Source organism: Emydura macquarii, unplaced genomic scaffold (genome assembly GCF_026122565.2).
Source record: "Emydura macquarii macquarii isolate MOO-44397 ecotype Brisbane River unplaced genomic scaffold, CSIRO-AGI_Emac_v2 contig_431, whole genome shotgun sequence".
In the NCBI taxonomy this organism is placed as follows: Eukaryota; Metazoa; Chordata; order Testudines; family Chelidae; genus Emydura; species Emydura macquarii.
In genome coordinates, this window is record NW_027130568.1 from 8,664,753 (window position 1) to 8,690,598 (window position 25,846).

General features: G+C 38.6%; 1 protein-coding gene across 1 annotated transcript in view; it reads right to left on the reverse strand.

The window, feature by feature from the left end:
* The window catches only part of ZNF516 (zinc finger protein 516), a 120,716-nt gene extending 117,611 nt beyond the window's left edge, over positions 1-3,105 (reverse strand). Inside the window, exon 1 of the mRNA XM_067537516.1 lies at positions 2,812-3,105. The gene's annotated coding sequence lies outside the window, so the exon portion shown is untranslated. The remainder of the gene's footprint in view (positions 1-2,811) is intronic.
* Between the last annotated feature and the right edge of the window lie 22,741 nt (positions 3,106-25,846).

Consider the following 25,846-nt stretch of genomic DNA (forward strand, 5'->3'; position numbering starts at 1 on the left):
CAGGCTCAGGCAAGTTTCCTCCTGCTGAATGCAATCAGTTTGTATTTCAACCTCCTATTTTTTATGGCGTTAAGATATAATGCAGTTGGACACCCTAAACACAATTTTCCAGTCGGAGTAAGGACCTACAAACTCGAGCCAAGCGCCTTTAAAAACTTACATACTTACTTATTTTATACATTGTAAGTTATCCCAGTGAAGTAAATGGTGTGTAAAGTTAAGCATATGAGTAAGCCTTTAAAGCATTGGGGCCCTTCAAAGCTATTATTGACTTGAGTGGGCTTTGGATCAGGCCCTTAGTAAGTATGGTAATTCTATTTTCTTCCACAGAGGGGAAAAAATCACAGTGTAAAAGTAACTGGGTCAGATCCTCAGCTGGTATAGCTCCATTAATGTCAATGGAACTACACTAACGTACACCAGCTAAGGGTTTAGCCCACTGCACTTTACGACCTTAACAAAGCTAAATAAACAGACTGCCCAAAGTTTACAAAAGTTAGCATCTACATCATTCATCTGATTATGCTCCTCCAGTCTGTCACACATAGTCCCATCTGATGTATGCAACACAGACACCACCAAGAAAATACATTTTAAAGGGTTCTCATTTTTCACTCAAGCAAGGAATATCGGTTCCCTTCCCTCCTCAAATAATTCTGAAATATTGGAAAAAAAACCCAACAAATATCTCTGTGTTTGCTGGAGTAAGAGCTGAATAGAGAAAAGTTGCAGTGAAAGGCAGTTAGACAAGCAAAGAAGATTTAAAAATACAACAATCATTTTAATCTATTCACTGAATAATTCTGGGCTGATATTTGGTCTTACTAAATCTTGGTGATGGCACTGTGCTATGACCATTTAGAGAAAAATAAGATGTAGCTAAATTTAAAAAGAAGAGTGACATTAACCATGTCAGGAAACTTTAATTTATGTAAGTTAAATGTTACTCCTGTTACTCCATTCCAGCCAGCAAGTCAATTATTGAGGTCATTTGCAAATAACAATAGGTAGCATTAATACTAGTGATGTAAACTATTTCATTTCCCTAGAGTACTGAGTAATAATCAGTCATATTTACTGAGAGACAGCAGCTCTTGATGCATATTGTTTTAGTAATGTTTAGCAATTTAAAAAGGTCATGCTGAGCTATAAAACCTCTTAGAAAGAAGCAATGCTAATTTATGAGCACCATTTCTTTGTTGATCTACAACAAGTGTTGGACACCCCTCTGTTATATCAGTCAGTGTTTTAAGATGATGTTATTCTCAAATATCTTTAATTTTCTTTCTCAGATTTTTTTCTATCAGCACTGTTCAACTACTTCAAATTAATGCAATCTGATAATAGTTTGGAGTTTGATTTTTTTCATTAGTAATGCAGAATAATGTAATACTACATGCTAGCCAGGATATCATATCATCGGACTTTAAAAGATCAAGGCCCTGCAAATGAATTCAGAAAAGGATTATTAAATATAACTGAAGAGAGTCTTTTACAGTATCTGAGAACTAGTCAAGGTATATATAATACTACTATTTCAAAGTAAAACAAATATACATGCAGATCACTTTATTACACAGAGCTTATTCAAGATGGCTATGGCAGTTACTCTTGTGAAACTAAAGATGTCTCCTTGAATAACTGAAGTATAATACTAATTACACCACAGGTGTTCCTATACAACTTCAGGTTCCAGTTTTACTAGGAAAACCACAGATAAATTCCATTCTTTATCTCTTCTCACCACCTGACAAAATACATTCAATCATATATATATATATATATATATATATATATATATATATATATATATATATAAACACACACACACAAACACATATATATAACCAGAACAGCTTATTTCAGGTTTTGTTTTGACACAACTAAAGGATATGTTGACAGAAAATGAAGCAACATTACACAAATGAAAGGGGATTTTCTTCTACAGCAACTAAAACATATGTATGATGTCTATCATAATGGTACCTTAAATATTTTACGTTATCTGCTACATAGAGAGTTTCATTTTGATTACTGTACAGACAAGATGTTACTGGGGAAAGGAACGTAATTATTGCCTTCAGCTTGAAAGAACATTTTAACATGGTATTTATTTCACATCTATGTGATTAATGGACATCACAACATGAAATGAAGTGTCTCTGTTTAGCGTGACATTCTGGAGTTAATAGCATTTTTTTTAAAAAATGGACTCCACTCTTAAGTGTCTCCTGGGCATTCAAGCTACAGAACACTTAAAAACAAACTATAAAAGTGCTCCCTTCACTAATGAGAAAGAGGCACCGTCATATGAAATATAAAGATTGTCTGGGACTCATAAAGTAGAACTAATCAAAACTTGTGTTAGTTCATCTGTTATGAGAGGTTTAAAAAAAAAAAAAAAAAAGCCCAACTGTGTAACGTGAATGCAGGGAAACTGCAATTCAGCTACCATCCTTCCCCTTTGTTTTGCAGAACTGCACTGTATCAGTGCCTTATCCCACGCCCAGAAATACATTTGGGTTTCTGGCAAGCAAGTTTCATCCGTCCACAGACAGAGAGCGATGTTCTCGCTCCGTTCCAGCCCCTTCCCTCCAGCTTTCCAAATCGATCCAGTGTCAGGCACAAACTCCATCCTTGGAATGAGAACAAACTGCCCTCTTCTCAATAACACCGAGCCGGTTTTCATACTTACGTAATGATTTCTGGGCACGCCACGCCTCGCAACAAGTCCTCCCCCCCCCCCTTCCCTTTCCCCTTCCCCTCCCTTCCCCACTCACGAAGTGAAGTTTAAAACAGAAAGCCCATTACCTTACAAGCCGCTACGCTTCGCCAACACAACGAGATCCCCACCTAATCCAACAGGGCAAGGGGACAGCCGCCTGATGAGCTCAGTTGCCCCCTCCCTCGCCTCCTCAAAAGCTTCCTCCTCCATTAATTGAGCCTCGCTGGATGGAGCGCAGGGTCTCTCCGAGTCCCCCCCCCGCACGCCCCCGGTGGTGTTTGCCTCTCCTCCCTGCGCCTGTTTCTCTTGACAGATCCCTGCCTGCCTCTGCCTTTGTTCGGGGCTAGAAGTTGAGCGCGGCGGCTGTTTCCTCTGCCTCTTTAACTTCTTGTGTTACAGTACATGGCTGTGACGTCCTGGCTACATTATAAAGGCGGACAACTGAGTGCAGGAGCTGCCGGAGCCAAACTCCTCCCTCCTCGGAACTGAGCTCAACACAGCCAGCAACAAGCTGCTGCTGCTGCTGCTGGGGTTAGCCCACTCCCCTCATTCGGCCAGCCCAGGTACAAACCCTCCCCTTCTCTCTCTCTCTCTCTCTCTCTCACACACACACCTTCCAGCCCCATCAGCCCTGCAAAACCACCTCTACCCCAGCCACACAGCTTCAGGCCGTTGCACTCCTTGTTGCATTTGTATTCTGCATCTCTCTGGCCTTCTCTAGGCGATGCAGGATGTTAATGCAAAACAGGAATGCAACGGTCAAGACAAAAGTCCAGCAGCGCCCTTTCCCAGGACAACAAGCCTCTCTGAAAGCACCAGACCCAGGGGTGGGGGAGAAGAGGAGGGGTAGGCAGGTAATCTGGTATTAAAATGGGCTGAATAGGAGTAAAAGTGTTCCACGCTGTGTTGTTCAGTTCCTTTTTTAAATTCACTTCTGCCTTTTTTTTTTTTTTTTAAGTTAAATATGTGGCTGCCAAGTGGAGTTAATGAAAAACTCTTTGGTAGTTAACTCATTTAGAGCAGCAGGCATGAAATAAAGTATGTGGCACAAGGCCAAAGAATAAAGGCTCCTCTTTGGACATCCTCAGGGCTCTTCTACAAGGAGCCATTCTGGCCATCTCCGGATTGAATTGGACAGTTGTTTTATACAAAAGCTTGCACTTAGTCCTTTAACTGTCCTACCTCTAACCCACCTCCTCCTTTTGCCACAATACACAACATGAGAGCTCAGCAGATAAAGGCCAATTTACCTGTAAGCACAGCAAATGCTAAACTCTACTGAAGGTCTGGATCTCTGCACTCACCAGTAGCGCATTCCTGATACACTAAGCAAAGATAAAATTATAACATCAATATTTGGAGTGAAGCTGGGGGAGAGGATTAACTAAGCACAAAAAGTGGTATAGTTCAGGACAGGCATTCCTTTACTGAATGTGCCTATTGTGTAGTCTAGAAATGACCATTATTCATAGAGTCTCTTGGTCAGCAGCACTTTTATTCTATCAAGCCACCGAGCTCTAAACTCAAGGATTTTCACTGAACTAAATATTTACTCCCCCACCCCCAAAAAGAAACTTTAAAAAACTTCACAAAGTTAGAAACGTGATCATTTTGTTTTACTTCCCGGTATAAAGGGCCACTCCAATTTTTCAGCAGCAGTCTTCTCTGAAATCAATGAGGAATTCTGCCTAAAAATCGATTGCTCCACAGGGCCCAAAGTGATTTTCATCAGAGCACTCTGCAGTCACTTAAAAAAGAATCATTTATTGCTAAGATTGCTCAAAGATATAAACAACGCTGACCTGAAAACGGTGTAGCTCTTGGACTTCGATACACCATTTTCCTCACATAGATATGACTGCAAGGCTATTGTTAAAATACAGCAGTAAATCATTTTCTATTTCTTCTCCTCCAGCAGGTCTCAACTTGTTACTTGAAATCTCCTCATATGCTGACTCTTTAACATATTCATTATTATGGACCTCTCCGAGGTATATGGCTGTCTTGTATGAGATCTGATGCACCTCTGTAGATTTCTCTCTCTATACACACACCACCAAGGTATGTGTAAATAAATAAAGCAGCCTGGTTCCAGGGCTGAGTAGTAACACACACGCACCCAGCGCCAGGGAGAGGAAGAAGTGGCGATTGGAGGCTTGGGCTGTCAATCACAGTGAGGGGGCAGGCAGATGCAAAGCAGAGCTACTTTGCATCGGCGTTTCCTATTCTTCTTTGCCACTGTCTCAGTTAATGACAAAACAACCCTAGAGTTGCAGAAACTTAGCCATTGGCACGGAAAGAGTTGGTCTCCTTGAACAACACCGGACATGGAAAATAGTCATGATTGCTCGAGAGGGAGAGGAAGGGATGGATGGAGAACATTTAGCAATAAGGAATGGAAAGCAGAAACCGGGTGGGAGGAGGAGGAGGACGAGGGAGAGTTCAGCCTTTCCCCAAAAAGGGACTTTGACCTTACAATGCTCTCCTACGGGCTGTGAATTACATATTTTTGTCACAGGTCAGATTATAAACACACCCGGGCTGGATCTAATTTATGAACTCATTAGTCTAAATTCATTATTTAATCATGCGCCCAGCAATCGTGTTTCCTTAAGAAAGGACTGACCTATTTTTGGCTGGAGATAAACGATCATGTTAACAGATGTTAATCTTGTAATCTGTTTTTCCTGTAAGCACTTCACATACCCGCGTTTCAGACATTAAAAAAAAAAAATCTCTCAAACGACTTGACGTCACGATTCAGGTTTTATTAACAAAAAAAAATCTTGCAAAGGTTTCAAAGACATTAAATCTTTTTCACTTTATAAATGCTGATTTGTTCTGCCTCAACTCCCACAGGCTTTTATTTGCATTTCAAATTCCACAGGTTACACCAGTCGCCTTTTCAGAAAATGTAAACCAACAATAAGGCAGCAAATAGAGGGTTGGGGGTGGAATCGTGCATCTGGATTAAATAAAGACCAGGATTCGTGTTTAGGAAGAAGTCTGAACAAATTTATTTTTGAACATCTAGTGTCCAAGTGCCTCTTTAGCTCTATGGGTAATGTATATATAACCACACAATGCACATTCCCCAAAAGATACTTGTCTACTGCTGGGAGCTTATTAACGCTCATAACAAATAGTGCTGACTCCTAACCAGCACTTTTCAGTTTAAAATCCAGGCTTTCCCTGGAGTAGTTAATTGCAGAGGTTAGCTGGTTTTAGAGAAAAAACAACGGGGTGACTGTCATTCTCCACAAGTTTCCAGACACATACAGCTTATGTTAATAGCCCAACTTGTTCTCTTATAACAAAGTTTAGCCAGACAAAGTTTCTTAAACTTGTGGAAGCAACTTAATTCAAATTACGATCGCAACTATTTGGTATGCTAATTCTCACTGGAGATAGTGGGAGGAGGGGGAGAAAGGGAGGAGGAGGAGGAAAGCTTTTATCGCATAAAATGCCTGGAATTGCATTATTTCTAGTCTTCTTTCTCTCTCTATCCCTCTTTTTTTTTTAATATATCCATTAAACCCCCTCCCCACCCCCACCCAATGGGCTATTTTCATCTTCTGGAAGTAATTGCTGCACACACATTGTCCTTCGAGCCCTTCTCAGCGTTCCAGTGTCTAGATGTGAATACTTGTTTTCCACCCCCACCCACCCCTAACTTCCTTTGATAAGCTGTGTACTTTTCTTTTAACGTTTATCATTCAGTTATAGACGCGCAGCTGAGGGGAGTGTAACTAAAAAAAAAAAAAAAAGAAGAAGAAGAAGGGAAAACACATACACACCAGGCATCAAGCATTTCATGCATACACGGAATCAATATTATCAGCAACAAAAAAAAAAAAAACCCTTGAGTAATTTAAGTAGCGACTCGAGGCACGAAAGCCTGTAGCCCCATCTCCCACCTTCATTAGCCAAAGCATTTTACTTTAAAGTAAGGCAATTTGTTCTTTGTTTCTTCATGGATGAATATAGCATTCAAGCTCCCCCCAACCCTCGCCTTTGACGAAGTATACAAAGCCAAAAGGCTCATCCAGCCCACAAATTCCCCCAACAGCACCACCACTGCAGTAACAATGATCTCTTTCTCGGCAACCGGTACAAAGTTACCATTTTAAAATCCCTGACATTACGGAGTGAGATTAACCATTCATTGGAAAAGCGAAGTTTTTCCCACGGGCGTATTAAGAGGATCCACCTCCCCCAAACCGCCCCCTCCAAAAAAAATAAAAGATGAAAGGATCCCTCCGAAGATCCCCCCTCCCTCCTCCCCCAAGTGCCTTACCTCGTTCGCGTAAGGTAATATTATTTGGGAAAGGACACACAGACAAACAAGAATCTGAAGGTGAAACCATGCGCTGAATGCAATAAGGAAAGAACTGCACATGATTCACTGCGCCAGCTCCACTCCCGCGGACGGGGGGCGACTTGGAAACCCTCTCTGCCAAACCCCGACCCAGGGGCCCTTTCAGCGCCAAACTTTCCCTTGCCCTTTAGCCAGCCGGGGCTGCTTTGACTACCAGACCAAAGATCGAGCGTGGCTTTCGCGAATCCCTGTTGTTTTTCGTTGGCTTCCTCCAATGTATAGGTCGATGTCTTCCCCCAGATGGGAGAATGGTCTGTCCTGTATTAAATGCACACACTATCTACTATTGTCTCATCAGCAAAGTTCTGGTACAATGCGGGGAAAGTCTAGATGCTCGAAATGAGTCATATACAAATAATTATTCCACTAATAGGACTGAATCATTATCAGATCTGTTATGTATCTCACCTTCTTTCAAATGACTAAACATTCAGGAGCTGAATTACTGGAAGCTATCTTAGAGGTGGATATGTGTGTGTGTGTGTGTGTGTTGTTTTGTGTGCAAATTTGTTTTTGCAAACTATTATACACACCCCAAGTATCTAAGCTCTGAAATGCAAGGGCTTAGAGTAGTTCCAGATGTACTTATATTAGAAACATCCTTTTTTAAAAAAATCTCCACTGGTAAAATATTTATAGATTTATTCAAATGCACAGTAACAAAAACATTAAAGTCCTCAATCAAGATCAAAGGGTAATAGTGTTCCACAGTTACACTGGAAGAGTTGAAAGAGCTCTGAGCAAATCAATCTGCCATATGGCTTTAAAAAAAAATCCACTCCTATGTCTGAAAAGTTCAAACCTTATTTTCCTGTATGTTTGCAAAGATCAGTTTAATCACCCAAACTGTGTGTGCCATAGGCGATTGGAATATGTTTAATCTATGGCTGGAAACCCTAAATTAATCTTCTGGAGCTTGGTGCTGGGACATCAAGGCAGTGGAGGGTTGTGAGTGCTTGTTTTTGTTTGTTTGTTGTAATGATGCATGATGACGTAGAATTGGCATGCTGGACTTTTGAGGCGGGTTAATGTTATCCTTACACCCTAAAGCTTTCCTTTTCTTGCCATGTTTCACCTCGGGATAACTGCCTGGTAAGAGCAACACACCGTCCAAATCACTCCAACGAGGTTCTTGCCAGACAATCAAGCTCTGTGCTTGAAAGGTTACCTAGTGCTATGTATTTGTGAACGCAACGTTTGACTTTGCTGTGTCACCCCTCCAACTTCTTGCACTTGCGGCAGAAACTACTACACACAGCTTCCAAAATATAAGATCCTGTTCTTAACCGCCTACAATCAAAGGTTATTACCAGAAGACTTGGAATAAAGAAAAAAGGGAGGGAGGGAGCAAGCAAGAGGGAAAGTTTGTAATGAAGGATACACGAATCATAAAATGTAAGCTATGTGTGATTAATGATCTGCACTAATTTGAATAGCAGGCATGTTAAAGGTCATTGACAATTGTTGCTGGTTTCAGCATGAATGCCTGAGTGGGATGTATTTTGGAACAATCAAATTTCATACTAATTCACAGAAAAATATTAGGCATATTCATATCTTGTCTAAATATACAGAAAGGACCCTTTTAAAATGCACTTAGCACATACTTCAGGAACAGTTTCTTTACCTTAAGGTTGTGTTTTAAAATGTTTTAATGGTAGATAACCTGTACTCCAAAGTCTGTGTTTTGTTCCTTATGCTTCGTAACCTTTCCTACAGATTTTATTTTTTAAACTCAAGGCCAAATTCTGTTCTCAGTTATTGTGGTTGCTGTAAGGACACAGACTTTGATTATTCCAGATTTACACAAGCATAGATAAGAGCAGAATTCATCCCTTTAAAACTTATCACATACAAAATGCAACATGTAGATTTTTGTAATCATCATAGTTTAGCATTAATCATTGTAGTTTAGCATTTCTTTACACAAAAATAAAATATCCATTATAAATCAGCATTCCTCGACAGTATTTAAAACTATAGTATTAGGCTAATAATTTCCATATGGTGAAAATTGACAACTTAGAGCAATGAAAGGTGCATGAGATTTCCAAGCTTCTCCACATAAAAATGTGATTTTCATGACCAGCCTCTTTTTCTCTCTAGTCTGTATAGATTCTTTCCTTTAGACAGTAAAATGTGAGCTCACTCAAGGCTGTGCTTATTGTGTCACTATATAGTATTTAATATTTTCCACATTTCTTTTCCATACTGTTCAGTCTTTCACTCCTTACTCCAGCAAACAGTAGGGAAAGGGTCTCTGAAGAAGGACTGAAGAATTGGGCCTTAAGTTTAGTAGATGAGCAGAACTCAGCATTAATGGAATCCAAAATTAAGCAGAGACATTCACAACAAGCTGTATATTAATCATGCAGAAAGTCACTATCAGAGTTTATCTATTCATATAACTTTAAATAATAGATTTTGTCACATTTCCCCCACTGAGTCCAGCATTTATTTCAGAAAGCAAAATGAGAACAACAATATAGGAATTCAAATACTTAAGAGATATGCAAATTGAATTTGTATAACCTCATTGGTATTGCTAAAAGTTTCAGATAGAGAAGATGCTTGTTAATTTTAAAATAGGTTATTAACATATCACTATCCTACTTCATTAATCTGCTTATCAGCACTGGTTACCAATTTTATCTTTTTCTGAAATCTTCCCAGAGAAGTACTCCCATTTCAAATTCTTTAGTTAAATTACAGTATTTTGTATGAGAATGTCAGTGATATTAATGGCTCAATACATGTTGTTTTGCTATTTATAGGCTTGTATGTATAATAATTCTGGCTAATGAAATACATGGAGCAGGAAAACATTTATTTACTTTTGCTACAGTCAAATAAATTATTTGTTCAGCACTTGGGACTAGGCTTTCTCAGGCTAAGGAAAATGGCATTTTGATGAAAATCTGTGCAATGACTTGTCTGCATAACTTAGCCTTAGGAATGATTGGTGGAAGTTTAGATAAGAAAGGTTCCTGAGAAACACTATAATAGAATAGCAAGGAATAAAAGGCCATGTCGCTCTAAAAGCTGGAGGTGAAAACATATAAAAACTTCAAGGCAGGCAGACAAACCAAATTTGTATTAACTATTACATATTCGTACCACATTTACAGATATTTTCAATGAATTGTAACTAGAGGAGTCAGTTGTTTTAGTTTCTACTGTATGCTAATTCAGTTATTTAATTCTAGTGCTGTCGAACATGATTTTTTTGTACAAATACATCTGAAATTTATAAAATACATCTAAATAATGCTTATTGGGATGACCTGAAGTCCTTAGTCTCTGGAAGATTCTAACTCCACCTTACACAACTCATTGAAGCTGGCGATTTTCTTGGTGTCTCTCATCAAGTTTGTTGAAAACATTCCTTACCAAACAAATCCCTCCATTTTACAGTCTGTAACTCTGCCTTTATCTACTGTTTTATCTAAACCAGTCTTTTTTGCATACAAAGTACACCCAGGGTAAAACAAGGCACAACAATGAAAACAAATGAACTTCTACTATTTATTATTGACCTTTCTAAAATGGATTCTTTCTACTGAATTTAGAAATACAGATTATATAGGCAGCATTTACAAATAAGAGTATCTATACCAGCCCTGTAATTCATGTATATCTGATAAACCACAAAGATTACCATGTACAAAAATGATCAGTGATTATGATTTTAAGTAACATTATACCAATATTTCTGACTATTTGCAATTAAAACTGGTTAAATGCCATTCTAACAAGCTGTTATACTACTACAGTTCATTTCTATCTGTGGCATGAATTCCACAGCGAAATAAAAAGGTTTGAATCAGTAATAAATTTCTTTTTCTGATAAAATACATTAACTTGTAATCTGCATCACAAAAATCAGGATAATCTTTAGTAGCCATATAGTGCTATATCCTTTTTGAAGTTTGTATGATGACAATTCATTATCCACTATTCAGCATAGTTTTACATACTGATGTTCTGTGAATCTGCATGAGCTGGAGGTCAAACTCTCGTGCCCTGTTAGTTTAGTCACGCATAAATCCAGCAAATAGTTGAAATAATACTTTCATTAGGCGAACTTAAAGTGTGTACACAACCTTTCTACATTTGAAGATTCCTTCAACATGTAAGCATACCAGAATTTTTGGCAAGTCTAATGACAAGTTATTATTTCATAGGTGTGTGAGGATGTGGGACAAATCCTGCTTGTGTTGCTTATGTGTGTTATCCCATGCCATTAATAGAACCACTCATATGAGTAAAGTGAGCAGGAGTTAACTCTGTAGCCTTATGTATGACCCACATTATAATCAACCTAATTTTTCTTTATGACAGAACTAATCTTGTGAACTCTCTCACAGAATCAACATTTTTAACTGTAATGTCTGTCATTTTCCCCTCTAACATAAACACGGTTGCTAGGCAGTAAAAGGATTCTGATTTCTACACTTTGGTTCAATTAAACCCAGATTTCATAATCTGTTTTAAATCCACTTATTCAGCGGCACCTTTACAATGACACTGAAGAAGAAAGCTGAAAAAGTTGATGTTGCAAAGTAAGTACAACTTCAGTTCACATGGTTATTTTAACTTCATACTAAGTACTGTATAAAAATACCAATGTTTCCAACCCTAGCAGTCACATTTTCTCACCCATATGCAATTTTATAAACTACATCAGGGCTTCACAGCAGGTAGGGAACCCACAAACCTGTTCTTAATTTCAACTGAACTGAAAGAATCTCAGCAGCAGCTGGTTTCAAAATAGCTGATATAGGATTCCACAGATGTGGCCATAATAGTTTTAGAAATAAAAGGAACTAGGCCACAAAGTAGAATTAACTTTAAGAAAGACAAATTCAGTAAGAATGCCTGTTTTGAAAGGTTTCCTATCTTTGGTAGGGCATTTTTTTTCCATGCTAACTACTGATTATGGAACCATAGTATGCTAATCATGTGGCGCATTGAACCTGAACCATTAATGTGCTGCACTCTTGTAGAGGCGAAACAATTGGCTATTTCTTAGCCCCAAAATATCTTATTATGTTCCTCCATGCATAACTGATTGTACTGGAGTGTTTGTGCTCTTTTCTAACTGGACTGAACAAAGAAAGTACCACAGCTAAAATGACCTATGACACGTCAAATACACCTCTCATCGTAAAACCAAATAGACTGATGGCTATCATTAAAACAGTGTATTATTTGGTGATATTTCATACACTTAAAGGAAAGCAGAAAAGAGATTGCACAAATGCTCATTTGTAGATTTTAATAAGCAGGCTGCTTTGAACAGTTTATATAACAGCCTGGCAAACTCATGTTATGTACCATCCTCTACTGAGTTAAATATCACATGGGGAGGGGGGAGCCCTCACAAGTAAAAGTGGAACAAAACAGCTACTTGTTTTTGCAAACATTGGTCAAATTTCCCCTCAACTTTTATGCAATGGTCTGAGTGTTCTAATAAACTTGGTTTATATGGTTTTTCAACTCAGGCATGCGAGGAAAAAGGAACTTCAAAAAGAGAACATTTTACCTTATGTGTACTATTTTAAGGCTTCAGTAATTAGAGAACTGCAAAGGTCAAAATAGCCATCAATATCAAGAGCAACAGAGTAGAAGTAACATGTTTAAGAGGAAGTTTGTTGAAGTTTTAGAATCGTAATATAATATACCATAAGCCCGGAGATGTAGGTCTATAATGACAAGCAGGAGAAGAAGAAAAAAAGCTAGCACAGCATATTTAATTTGCCAAAATTGTGTGATTTATGTGTAAATTTAAAAACTTAGAGATGCACCCAAATGAGAATCCTAGATCTGAACACCTTCAAACTTTGGTGGTGTTTGAAATTCAGGGCTCTGATATGCAATCGGATCTACGTGGGCTCCACAACAGCACAGATGTCCATTCATGCAGATCTCATTTCAGGCTGGAGCCAAATTTTGCAAATGGTTTCTAACTTTACAATGAGGCAAACCGAAACCCTGAATCTGAAGGCCCCTGAACTGTTGCTCAAATTCCAGATCTGTATACAAATCAGATGTTTGTGGCTGTAGCCCATTTCTTCATATAGCGTTGCCTGCATATCACAATTGAATCATGGAATACTGAAGTACTGTAGGTAGGTATGATGTTATTTTAGATCTATTACTGCTAAAACCATACAGTGTAGTTTCATTTCTGAAATAATATTACATACTTAAAACAGTAAAAGCACAATGAATACTTATGGTACTGTAATAATAACCATAATAATAATAAACACCACTCATGAAAAATGTGCAGAGTTGTCGTTTAAAACTGTTCTGAGAATGGGAATTCTTCCAAAAACTTGCCATTGATTTTTTCTTAATTGCTGATAGACTGTTTCTTTTCTCTATGAATGTTTGTGCCAAATGGGCTAATCTCCTAATTTACACATAAATCACACAAAAATCATAAATCTTTTTTACATTATTCAGAACAGTGAACCAGTTGTTACCCCTTGTTATTATGAAGTTAAAACAAATACCTATAATAATTAGCATTAAAAAAACCCTAATGCTGAACAGAAATTTCAGAAGTCTTTCTAGGTAGTTGTTTTCTAGGTAGTTGATTTGAAAGGCAGAAGTGAGCTATTAAAGTCTGTGTGCTACAGAATTTGAGAGTCGTTTGCTTTTTCCCCTGTTAAACTCCAAAGCTAATAAACCCAGAGCATTCTGTAACAAGTAAGGTACTCATGTCAACAAAGGCCTTACTTAGTGCCTGCTAGGTTTTCAGAAACCTCTGTGGTGAGGACTTGAAGATATTTTAGTAATATGCAACGCTCTCAGGATTTGAGCATGCACTTCTACCTCTATTTTCTACAGATTAATCCTCTTTACTTCTTTCAGTGTGTTTTTAAAATAAGTACACAGAAAGGGCGTATTATGCCGGGAGTTACTCTACAGTACAATTGTCTATTAAGTACAAAAACTTTGTTCATGTAAGCTGTAGGGATGTCCTGACAAACTTTAAAATATAAAGGAATTCTGCATTTAGACTACTATTTAATCCTGGTCACCTTGTTGCACCTCGGTACTGTGAGGCAGCTAATATGACTGAATCAAAGGCAACAGGAGATTAGGTAATGTTAAGAGCAGATGAACTAGTATGAGATCACGTTTACAAAAGGAAATTGAGTGGCATATCTTACTGGAGCAATAGCTGGTGGATTCTGCATCTCTGACAATTTTTAAATCAAGATTAGATGTTTTTCTAAAATATATGCTCTAGGAATCATTTTGGAGAAGTTCTATGGCCTGTGTTCTACGGGAGGTCAACTAGATGATCACAATGATCCCTTCTGGCCTTGGAATATATGAATGAACAACTCTGTCCTAGTATCCCTCTCTATGTGGCCACACTATTCCGGAACAAAAATCACTTTTATCCCAGAAAAATGTATCCTGCTTTATAAGCAGAGCACAATAGGGTGACTTAAAGATGGAGGGGAATCCTTGATTTTGAATGTTGCTATTGTGAGTTTATGTCTCATCTATTTTATTTGTATTTGCATCGTGCTTTTTTTCTCTAAGACTAATATACAAGTGTGCACACAATAAAACAGTTCTCACATACACCAGCTGCCCTCATATTCCTTCTGTGCACAATGTTCCTGCATACTATTTTTATTGCAAAAAATCCCATTAAAATCAATGGTGCAAGTGTCCTATTCATTTCAATGAGGGCTTTGCATAGTAAAAGAGTTATGCATAATAAAATAATATGCAGTAGAACTGCTGTCCACATCACTCGTACAATAATGTTCTCATAACATAAGATGCATCACTAATCACACTGTTATTATTATGCAATATGTTTCCATGCAATATTACACAATATCCCAGATATTATTCCCCTTAGATGAAAATGTCATGCCAAATCCTATTGATATCAAAGGGGGCAAGCATCCTATTAATTTCAATGAGGTTAAGTGTAATAAAAATAATATGTGGCAAAATAATGTTTAGTGACAATGCTGCCAACCCACCGTGCCCCCCCCCCCCAAACCTGCCAGCATAATGTTGCTGCTAAAGCTCTTCTAGCCAACATCCCATCTCTCAATAAAACAGATACTAATGTCCAAAGGTATGCGTGAGTGCATATTGGCAGGTCCATTTGGTTTGCCTACATAGACGCATAAACTAGGTTTAGTCAAAGAACTTAAGGGAGTTAGCTGTCCAATTCAATGGGATTTGGATGCCTTATTCCCTTAGGTGCCAACCCTGTGTAAAATATGAGCATCTAACTTAGGGGCATATGCTCCCTTTTACTGTTTAGTGAGGAGCAGCAATAATGTGAATCAAGGGATTTCAAGGAGGGGAAAGGGAGCTATGTGGTGGCATTTTCTCATGATGCAGGCAGTGCCCCTTTTATTGTCTCAGTGCCCGTTATATGAGAGGTCAGCTACTCGTAGCCAAGTGGAGAGGGGAAAAGCATAGGAAATATAGCATCCTGTATACTCCGCTCTGAAGGAAACATAAATTCTGGTGCAAATGTACTATAAGATGCTGCTGTCCTCAGCAGCTTTTACACACTGTGGAGGGTTAATGGTGGCCCAGCTAGCAGCAGCTGGGCAAGGGCAAAAGTTGTGTTTTTGGTGCTGTGGTGGGCCAATGCTCTCAATGATCTCTGCCTGCAATTAGTCTTCACAGCCACTCCTCAGCGCTGTTCTGCTACTAGCCCTCCCTCTCAAGGTTTTTCTACACTGCAATGGGCATGTTAGGCATTCCCAAATTAGCTTTAATCTAGGTAACTTGGGTACCCATAGCCGTGAAGCCGCAGCAGCACGGGCAGTACAAGTCCACCTGCTGCCTTGAGTACATACTCAGCAACGAGCCTGTGCTGAAGTCAGCACTGCTGCAGTTTCACAGCTATTGGTGCCTGAGTTAGCTAGATTAAAGCCACACATGCTGTAATAACACATCCAACTCCAGCATAGACATTACTCAGTGCAGACAGTACAACAGGTCATCAACGGTGACCCAGCATGCTCTGGAGTCTGTGCACCCTTTCCACTTGGTTTTCTGAATGAAGGGGAATCCCAGACCCTTCGTGGTTACAAAGAATTATTTAGCCATGTTAGTTTTACTTTGAACACTCTTCTGCCATAATACTGTGCAATAGGACAGACACTGCAGACAGAGTCATACTCTACAAAGTTTTAGTGAAGTCATTCATGCAAACATCCCATTCACTTTTGCACTTGCTCACAAGGACGTTTAAAAAAGGAAATATCTGTTTGGGCTTTAGCCAAGTGCTTTTTCCTTGACTACCAGATATGTTTAGTCCATATTAAGGGTAAAAAATTTCCCCTCAGCCCATCACTGGTAATTTCCAGACCATGTAAGATTATACATTTGAGAGACTGACAGTAACATTCTTATTTAATCATTTCCCACCATATTACAAAGAAATGTGGTTTTCCAGATCCACATGACTTCCAAATGTGAGGTGGAAAATCTCCAAAAAAGGTCATTATTTGATCAACAGTCAGTGGAATTAGCACCCAGACAGTTCTTCTGATGTTTTATCTAAAACAACGGGATGTGGGAACAGTTTGTGTAACTTAAAGTTGCATCTTATCTTAAGTAGCATAATCATGCTCCTCATCTTCCTCAGATGTGTAGTCAATAGGGAACTACACTGGTAGTCTACACTGTATGTCTACAGTGACGGTGGCAATGTTGCCGCCGTCAGATCGACTTATCTGGATCAACTGAGTGGTCAGTGTAGACCCGCTCAATCGATCAGGAAGTTGACGTACTAAAACTACCTTCTCAAGTGGCTTTTGCAAACTTGACACAATCAAACTGGGTCTGAATAGAGACTCGGAAGGGTTCTCTCATTACAAGAAGTAATTGTCACTGTTCACACATTCTCACCTTCTAATCAATGGTTGTGAATAGGCCTCATTTACTCTAACTGAATGGACTTTGCTAACACCTACCCTCCCCATTGTTGTTCCTTACCCTTGGATGTATATATATATGTATATATACCCCCTATCTGATTTCTGTTTCTTGCATCTGACGAAGTGGGTTGCAGCCCACGAAAGCTTATGCCTGCAGAAATTAAATTTGTTCGTCTTTAAAGTGCTACAGAACTCTCGTTGTTTTTGCTGTATACAGACTAACACAGCTACCCCTCTGGAACTTTTCACATTGATTTATATATTTCATGTTGTGATAGCTAAGTTATTGATAGCATCCATTTACTAAACTAAGTATCATTTCATGCTAAATTATGCTAACAGAAGCCACACATAAACTTTATCTTAACCAAAAGGTTCATTCCTACATTAGTGCTCATCATTGTTACTATAGGACAGATTCTGCTTGACACTAACGCAGGTGGTTAAGGAGGAGTAAGACTTTTCCTAGCCACCGCCTTTGTGACCATTTTAGGGCTCCCTGGACCTAGGTCCAGGCACAGGGGGAGGAGAAGGGATTGCATGCCCATTACAACCCTTCCCTCACTAGGGGAGCTGGAAGGCAAAGAAGAGGGTAGGAGTAGATGGAGCCTTGGCTCTGTCCCTTCCAATGTGTCATCCAGTAGAGCTGAACAACATGGGGGACATGGGAGTAGGCTACTACACTCAGTAAAGGACTGCAGCAAATTACTCTGCCAAGGAGAAAGGGAGAAAATTCTGATTCAGAGAGGATCCTCTTTGAGGCTTCTCCTGAAATGGTGTAGCTATGCCCATAAGGACACAGAGCTAAGCTTCATTTAGCTTGATAATTGTCTGTTATGTCTAGTAAAAACAGGGAGTCAGGCAACCTGGGTTCTGTTCACAGTGCTGGCACTGGGTGATCTTAAGCAAATCACTGTCATTGTGCCTCAGTTTCCTCAGCTGAGAAATAGGATTGGTGATACTTAAACTTTGTAAAGCTCTTTGAAAGCTACCGATTACTATTATGATAGTGTATTATTAAATAAATCATCAAGAGGCTTCCAATTTTCAATTTTCAAAATTAAAATAGGGTTAACATTGCTGAAAGCAGATCTAGACAACACAGAGGTGAAAGCTCTAGTAGCTACCTGGACCTTGTCCATGCTTGTAATTTCATCTTAAATACCATTAGTGGAGCTGCACTGGTGTTAATTCAATAGTGGAAGATTCCCCAAAGAAGTCTTGCATAGATAAGACAGCTTTGAGCAGAATTATACGACATGGTGGTTAAAAATGCCTGTGTCTTGTCTACACTAGCTCTCTCACCATTGCTGCCGCCAGTGGAGCTGCACTGGAAATAGTACAATGTCAAGAGATTCCTCAAAGACAAGCTAATGTAGACAGAGCCACTGAGACTGGGCAATTGTCAATGGGAATTAAATGGATGCTAGCTGGGTTCCCATTAGCATTCCAAGATGGCAAGCCAGCAAAGCATATAAATCAATAATTGCCCACAAATAAAGACACTGGGGCTAAAAATAGCTCCAGCAATATATACTGAATATAAATACAATGATATTGATGGAGAGGGTTTTTTTTTTTTTAAATTTAGTGGCTTTTTGGTATGGGCTTAAACTTCATTCATGTTCAGATTTAGGAAACAAATAAACCATGTCTGAAAGTGAGAATTTTATTTCTATATCTGATCTGGCTGGTGTGATTTAATTTTGATGTAACAGAAAGAGTAACATCCAGACACACCTGTGTGCCAAGTTTCAACCCAATGCTATTTGATACAGCTGTGATATTAAACCTTGAAGACCAAGTTAACAATGGAACCAGTATTAGGCCCTTAAGTATAATGGGGCTAGTGGCTGGCATGGAAGTTATTAGTTTTTCACAGAATAGTAGAACAGCTGATGAAACGATTAAACCATGGGCTAGTTGATTTTAATAATTATAGCTTGTTTAATTAACATTACTCTAGGAGTGACCTTGTGTTTACTAATTATTTCTGCAAGTTACTTCGGAATCATAACAGCAAATTAACCACAATATATTTGATGTCAAGAGTAATACTTGAACATTTTACCTAGCTTCTTCATTGTCTTTGTAATTTAAATATCCTGTTGTGTAAGTATAAAGACAGGAAGTGAGTTATACAGAACCTTACAATAACAATATTAGGTTTCAGATAAGCAGATGTGCTGTGTTGCTGGGTATTTTTTTTTTCCTGTAATATAAGTTTTGCAAATGCTAGACAGGATTACATTTTCTCTTAGGAAAACTGTTAAAATCTTTCAAAATAAGCTTTGTCAGTAATGCACAAATACTCTCCAGATAACAATAAACTACTTTGGCCCATAATGCCAGGCTTTAATTATTTAGCTTCATGCTTTATTTGTGTTTCTGCCATGAAACCAAAAACTCCTTTTCAGTAGACGGAGACAGGGTGGTGGGGTAGGTGACTACCTATACACTCTTTCATTGTTTCCACTCCAATTCAGCACTGTTTTTATGCAAATCAAAACCTTTATGTGTACAGAAGGCACAGATATTCTTACATTTTACACACATCACGATTAGCTTTCCTGCTGAAACTGAGCTGAACTGAATCATTTCCTCTAGTGATGATTGCACTTGGCTCTCTACAAGAAAGACAGTAAGAACAGTTACTTCTTCTTTTAAAGGTTACAAACAGAAGCCTATTTTTATATACCTGGATTTATTGCCCTCTAAAGAAATGTTTTCTTAATGGTGACATTTAGAATTTCTTTAATGAATCAACCCATTTTCACAAGCTAGATGAGTAATTAACATGTCAAAATATAAACAGTCCATTGTGCAAACTACCCTCCATTATTGCACTTAACTAAAGTAGGACATGGTTTCTGAACCGATTTTCCTCTAATAAGATTACAGTACTGATCATCCTGCTCCCAATGAAGTCAGTGGGATATATATGTATATCTATATATAGATAGATATATCACATATAAACAAATTATCAATATCTGATTATTTTAAACGAGGCAAATTTTCAGTGTTTATGAAAGTGTATGTATACAACCCCCACACCCACCAATATAGTCTGTTAGCCTTTGTGTGCATATAAATAAATATATTATAGGAGTGACTAGTAGCACAGCCTTTATTAAGGTTCCCACTTCCCATTTTAAAACCCTGCTTATAACTGCCAAACTTTAACTATTCAGCACTGAAATGTACATTCTGAGGTGTCTATCTCAGTCAGAATTTTTTTTGGTAAAATTTCAGCCAAAATTGTTCGGTCGTTTCAGAGAATGAGTCTGGAGAAAAATACATTGCTTGGCCCATATTAAAAAATTCTAATGACCAGCTCCCTCATGCTTTAAAGCATGAACTTGAAATTAGGGGTGGGGTGGTCTTTGTGGCAGGGATGTGCCTTTTGCCCTCTCCATGAAAATCTGTCCTAATCTGGGCAAGTATAAACCTTTGAAAAATCAATTTGCACATGTTCAATAGAGACTTCTTTGATTTTAGCTAAAATCTCCAAAGATTCCATCCTCATGAGCAGAGATGGGGGAGGGGCACAGTGAGAGCAGCAGCTTCAGCAGATGTTACTGAGCATGCTCAGTCTGTGTGAGCATGCTCAGTACAAGCCAAACAGCAACTTTGGGGGGGCATGTGACCCTGCGTGACCCCCCCCCCCACACACACACACACATCAGCTCTGCTCATGAGCATCAAGCCTCTCACATCTCCTAGTGCTAACCAGACTGCACATGCACCTGCAGAGCACCTATTGAGTTCTGAGGGATGCCCGCCCACTGAAGGCCCCTCAGCTGAAAGGGAGGAGCCACTGAGCTTGGGGCCCAAATGAATTCAGGGGACAACAAATGAAAAACAGGGAAAGGAGTGAGGTTCAAAATCAGGGAGCCTGAAGGGAACACCGAGCAGAGAACCCCAACAGCACCCACTGCTCCTCAAAGGTGTCTAGGGAGCCAGCGGACACGGCCCAGAGGAACTCTGCCCAGATGCATGAATCAAGGGAGGAATGGGAATAGGCTCCACAGTCGCAGAGCATCTCCCCATCCAGCATTCTCCTCCTGGCTTTATAGACGGCCACCTTGGCTAGGGCCAGGAGGAGGTTGATGAGGAGGTTTTCTGATTTAGTCAGACCACGAATGGGGCGTGCATATATCAGGAGGTGTGGGGAAAAGTGCAGCCAGAACCTTAGGAGAAGGTTCTGGAGGAGCCAGAAAGGGGTTGCAACCTGGTGCACTTAAGATAGGTGTGACTCATCTGTGCCTAGGGTAGCCACCTGAAAATGCCAAGGTCAGGGCAGCCTGTAAAAGGAGAGCAGATTCTCCCAGCACTGGTGGGTGACACTGAAGTCAGACTTCCCAACCAGCGACAAACAGTGCTTCTGATTACCCACACTGGTTATCAAGAAGCCAAAATAAAAATATACACAGCCCCCTTTACTGCATTCCAGTCTCTGGCTTCCAATCAGTTACTAGGTCCAGTAAAGAGACCAGTTATTTAAAACTCTATGCTCTTTACCAAAAAGGTTTCTCCTGACCCCAAAGGGTCAGCCACAGTACTAAATCAACATAAGTTTGGATCTTACCCAAAATATCATGCTGCCAGCCAATCCTTTAGTAACTAAAACTAAAGGTTTATTATAAAAAGAAAGAAACAAACTAGAAGACAAGTGTTAAGGGATTAAAGCAATCAGACACATACAAATTGATTCAAAAGTCCATATATATCAGGTTTCTAGTAGAATTGTGGAGTTTTCAGGCTTGTATAGTCCCTTTGGTATACATCCAGTACCTGGATGGGTCTCAGACCTTTGTTTCACAGCTTCAGTTCAGTTGTAGATGAGTTGATCCAGAACTAGGCTGAAGACTGAAGACAAAATGGATGTGGTGCAGCTGCTTTTTATGTCCTTTGGCCTTTGCCATGCTGCTTGTGGAAATTTACAGGAATAAGATGGAGTCCAGGGTCCCAGGAATAAGTCCTTGTGACTCATCAGGTATATCCCTGGCTTCTCCCCCTTGGCCCATTGTACCTGTGAATTTCCTTAATAGGCCATTAAGCAGGCTAGTGCTGCAGCCATCCTGTCAGGGGTGTCACCCAGACACAGCACAATTTGAAATACAGATATATCAACCATATCCATAACTTCCATTACACATATAACACATGAACATAAACATCATCATCTTACTTAGCACATTATAGCCTTTCTAACAGTACCTGACACGGCATATCTCATATGAATTATTATGATTTTGACATATTGATGTTAAATAATATAATAAATGCCCACGCCCGCCTCCCCCAATCCAGCCAGCATGACAGTAGGTATGTGCCAGGATCTACCTCACGCCATAAAAGGGGTAGGTGTCAGGAATGGGGGTGAACTGCGCCAAGCTAGTGATAACCAGACTGTGCATGCACCATCCCTCGCAGAGCAACTGAGCATGCTCCAGCTCCAGGCTACAGAGGGAAGCCAGACTTCCTCTGTAATGGCTGATGTGGTCCTGGGTGGGCCAGCACCATCCTGAGCACTGAAAGAGGCAGGAGGCTTGTGAGAAAAACAGATGTGACCATGTAATGAAAGACTGTATCATAAAACATATGCACAAGAGGGGGGCGGGGGGGAGGGCAAATTAAGGTTGCACAGGTATTTCCTAACTTTTGAGTGCTTAACTTTGCAACCTTAATACTATTCTTTTAATTTAGGGTGTGTGTGTGTATGCTATAAAAATTGCCTCTTTCAAAATAATCAAATATGGATTGGCTGTGCAGTGCTTAATAGTTAATTATGTATGACAGTATGAGAAAAGGCAGAAATAATTAATCCAAAGTTATCAAATACAGAAAATGATTCACTAGATATCATGATCTAGGACAGTACAGGTCTTTTAGCTGTCTCAAATGGACCATTAAAATCTGTAATAATCAGTAAATATGAAGTGGGGCTTTTATGGAGTTTCCATTCATTTCTGAGTTAGCTCTAAACAGAATAAAGAAGGAGTATTTACTGCAATAAACTCTTTTCTGTTCTTCTATAGCATAGGAGTTCGGTTCCATTTTCAGCTATTAAAATGATCTGTGGCCTCATTATGCATAATTTTTTACATCTACAACCTACTTTGAATAATAAATGATGATTAATTTTCTACATTCAGAGACAATTATATCTTAAACAAATTATCACATTTTTATAAAGATCTCTCATGTCTCCAGCACTTTGAAACGAAAGCTGTTAAATAGAAAGATGTCACAGAAATAAATGCTGTACGATACCAACAAAATTTCTGTTGGTAGAGTGAGATTGTCAATCTTTTTACAGTCCTCTCCCTTCATATATTTATATACACTGGGCCCGATTCCCTGATTTTAGTTGAGCTACCCTGGCATAAAACTGGAGTAACACAGTGGTGAATGGAGCTTTTTATGTTTAAGATTTTAATTGCTGAGGAAGTGGAAGCAAAGTCCAATAGACTACTTAAAAAACCTAGCCATAATTGCATGGGTTTTACTGATTTCCTCGTAGCCTGGTTTGGTTCTGTTAGGAGTCAGACTGATGGTACTGTATTGTGAAAAGAGCCACTGTTTATGAACAAACCATTTTAAACGGGTTTTAGTGTTAACCTAAAACTTCTTAATAAGCTTAAGTACAGCATCAACCCTTATTTGGTTTCGCAAGTGCCCAGATCTTTCCATGTGGAATTAGCTGATCCCAGCTTTAAAGCCTAATGAACACAGATAAAACTCAGCAGTATGTCCTGTTAGAAACTACAATTTTCTACAAAAAAAGTGCTGTTTGGTTTTATTTGGCTTTATTTATTTTATTTTCTCAAAGATTTGCAAACCATCACCTCTCTTATTGATCTGCATTAAAGTCACTTGAAAACAATAATTTTGAAAGCAATATTTCAGTACATCACCTAGTTTGATCTCTTTGCTGCAATAGTTTTCCAAGATAGGAAGAAGAAATCAATGGATGTTTGAAAGTTTAAAAATCATTTCTTTAAATCTTTACATCTGCTTATTTGTATTTAAAAAGCCACACTATAAATTATATTTCTTGCTTTGTTAGAATCAGTCTCAGGATTCACATCCCTGAGTCTTAATTTAGCTACAAATTGATTCTTAAAGTATCACATTTAATAGCCTTTGGGGTTTGATGCACAAACTATTCTGATGTCTATTCATAGACCTTTATAATGGGACCCACTCCAGTTTATCCCTTGAACTGTCAGACTCTTTGGGAAATAATAGCTCCTGACAGTTGTAGAGTTAAAATATAGGATTAATGATCAGCTTTTAATGTGCAAATAGAGTATTCAGCTTTCCTCTTACCCATCTTATTTAACTCAAATTCACTGTTGAAACAGGTAGTGTTGGTTGATTCTCCAGCCAAACTTAGTTTAATGCATCAGAGTAGTTTTCAGAATCAAAAGAGAAATTTATATTTACTTAGTGGCATGCATATAATGAATTATATTTACGCTGACATACAGTTGAGTATTTTTCAGACAAGTTCATGATTAACTTTTAAAGTTTCAACCTTCTACTTTCAGACAAACATAAAAATAGCTGGGCATCACAGCAACCAGTTTAATCAAAGGTAAAGAGTCTGGTCCTCACTATTAAATACAGCTGTAAAAAGCCCCACGGACTTTGTTTTAATTGTTTCCAAGAGATCAAAACAATCTGCTGCCTGCTCTTAGTAAAAAGTAAAAAAAGGTGATTTCCACTGCAAAACGCAGCTCAATCCTCATGTTTACATTAAGACATTAATAACATGCTTGTGTCAGTGGGCCTTAAGAATTATATGGTAATTTTCAATTGTGGCATCCTATTAAAAAAGCTGCCTATGTATACAAAATTAGACTATTTATTTAGAAAACATTATATACTCTTGTAATTGGAAAATACATTTTAAACTACATTGTAATAAGAATTATTTGTATATTACATTCTGCCCTGATAGGCAACATTTATATTCCTGTGGGGGATTTGGATTACAATGACATTTAAAGTGGCTGATACCTATCCCAATGTATCTGGAAGAAAGGCTATATGAAGGATCAAAAACATGAAAATCATAACACATAAAATAAAATGAACACCATGTCTCTCTAAAAAATACTTCATTTATAAATAAATCACACACATGCCCATCTTGTCTTAATAATCACTAGTTTTTCCTAACACGAAACAAAAATGTGTCCTTCGGAATATAAGGCCCAATTCTGCACTCCTTATGTATTGTACCACAAGCTGCCAATAAACCAAGGAATAAAGACTCATGCTGTCTTAAAGTCTGTCATTTTCAGTTATTTGTTTGACAGTGGTGACATCAATGCCGTAGGCACATGTAAGTACACTGAATAGCAGCAACTGAGTAACAAGAATAACAATAACAGGCAAACATAACACAATGAATCATACATTTATAAACTGAATACTTAGCTCAATCATTCCTTATATTTTTGCATACATGTTTTAACAAACTAACAGGAAGAGTACAATTAAACTACTTGGGAACCTTGGCTATAACAAACTGCTTTTAAATTGCCTCCAGGGGATTTCTTTTGTTATTTCAATAACAATGCCAATTTACATGGGTACCACTGATTTCTAAGAATACAAAGCAATATATTGTTAATAGCCCTTGAGAAACATGAGCCAAATATAAATTAACCTCCTAGATACTGTTTATAACATATTTACGTATTCTGGGTCTGATTCTCCATTGACTTGCACCTTGCATAGTCACTCACAGCTGTGCAAAGGAAGTACAAAATGGATATAAAA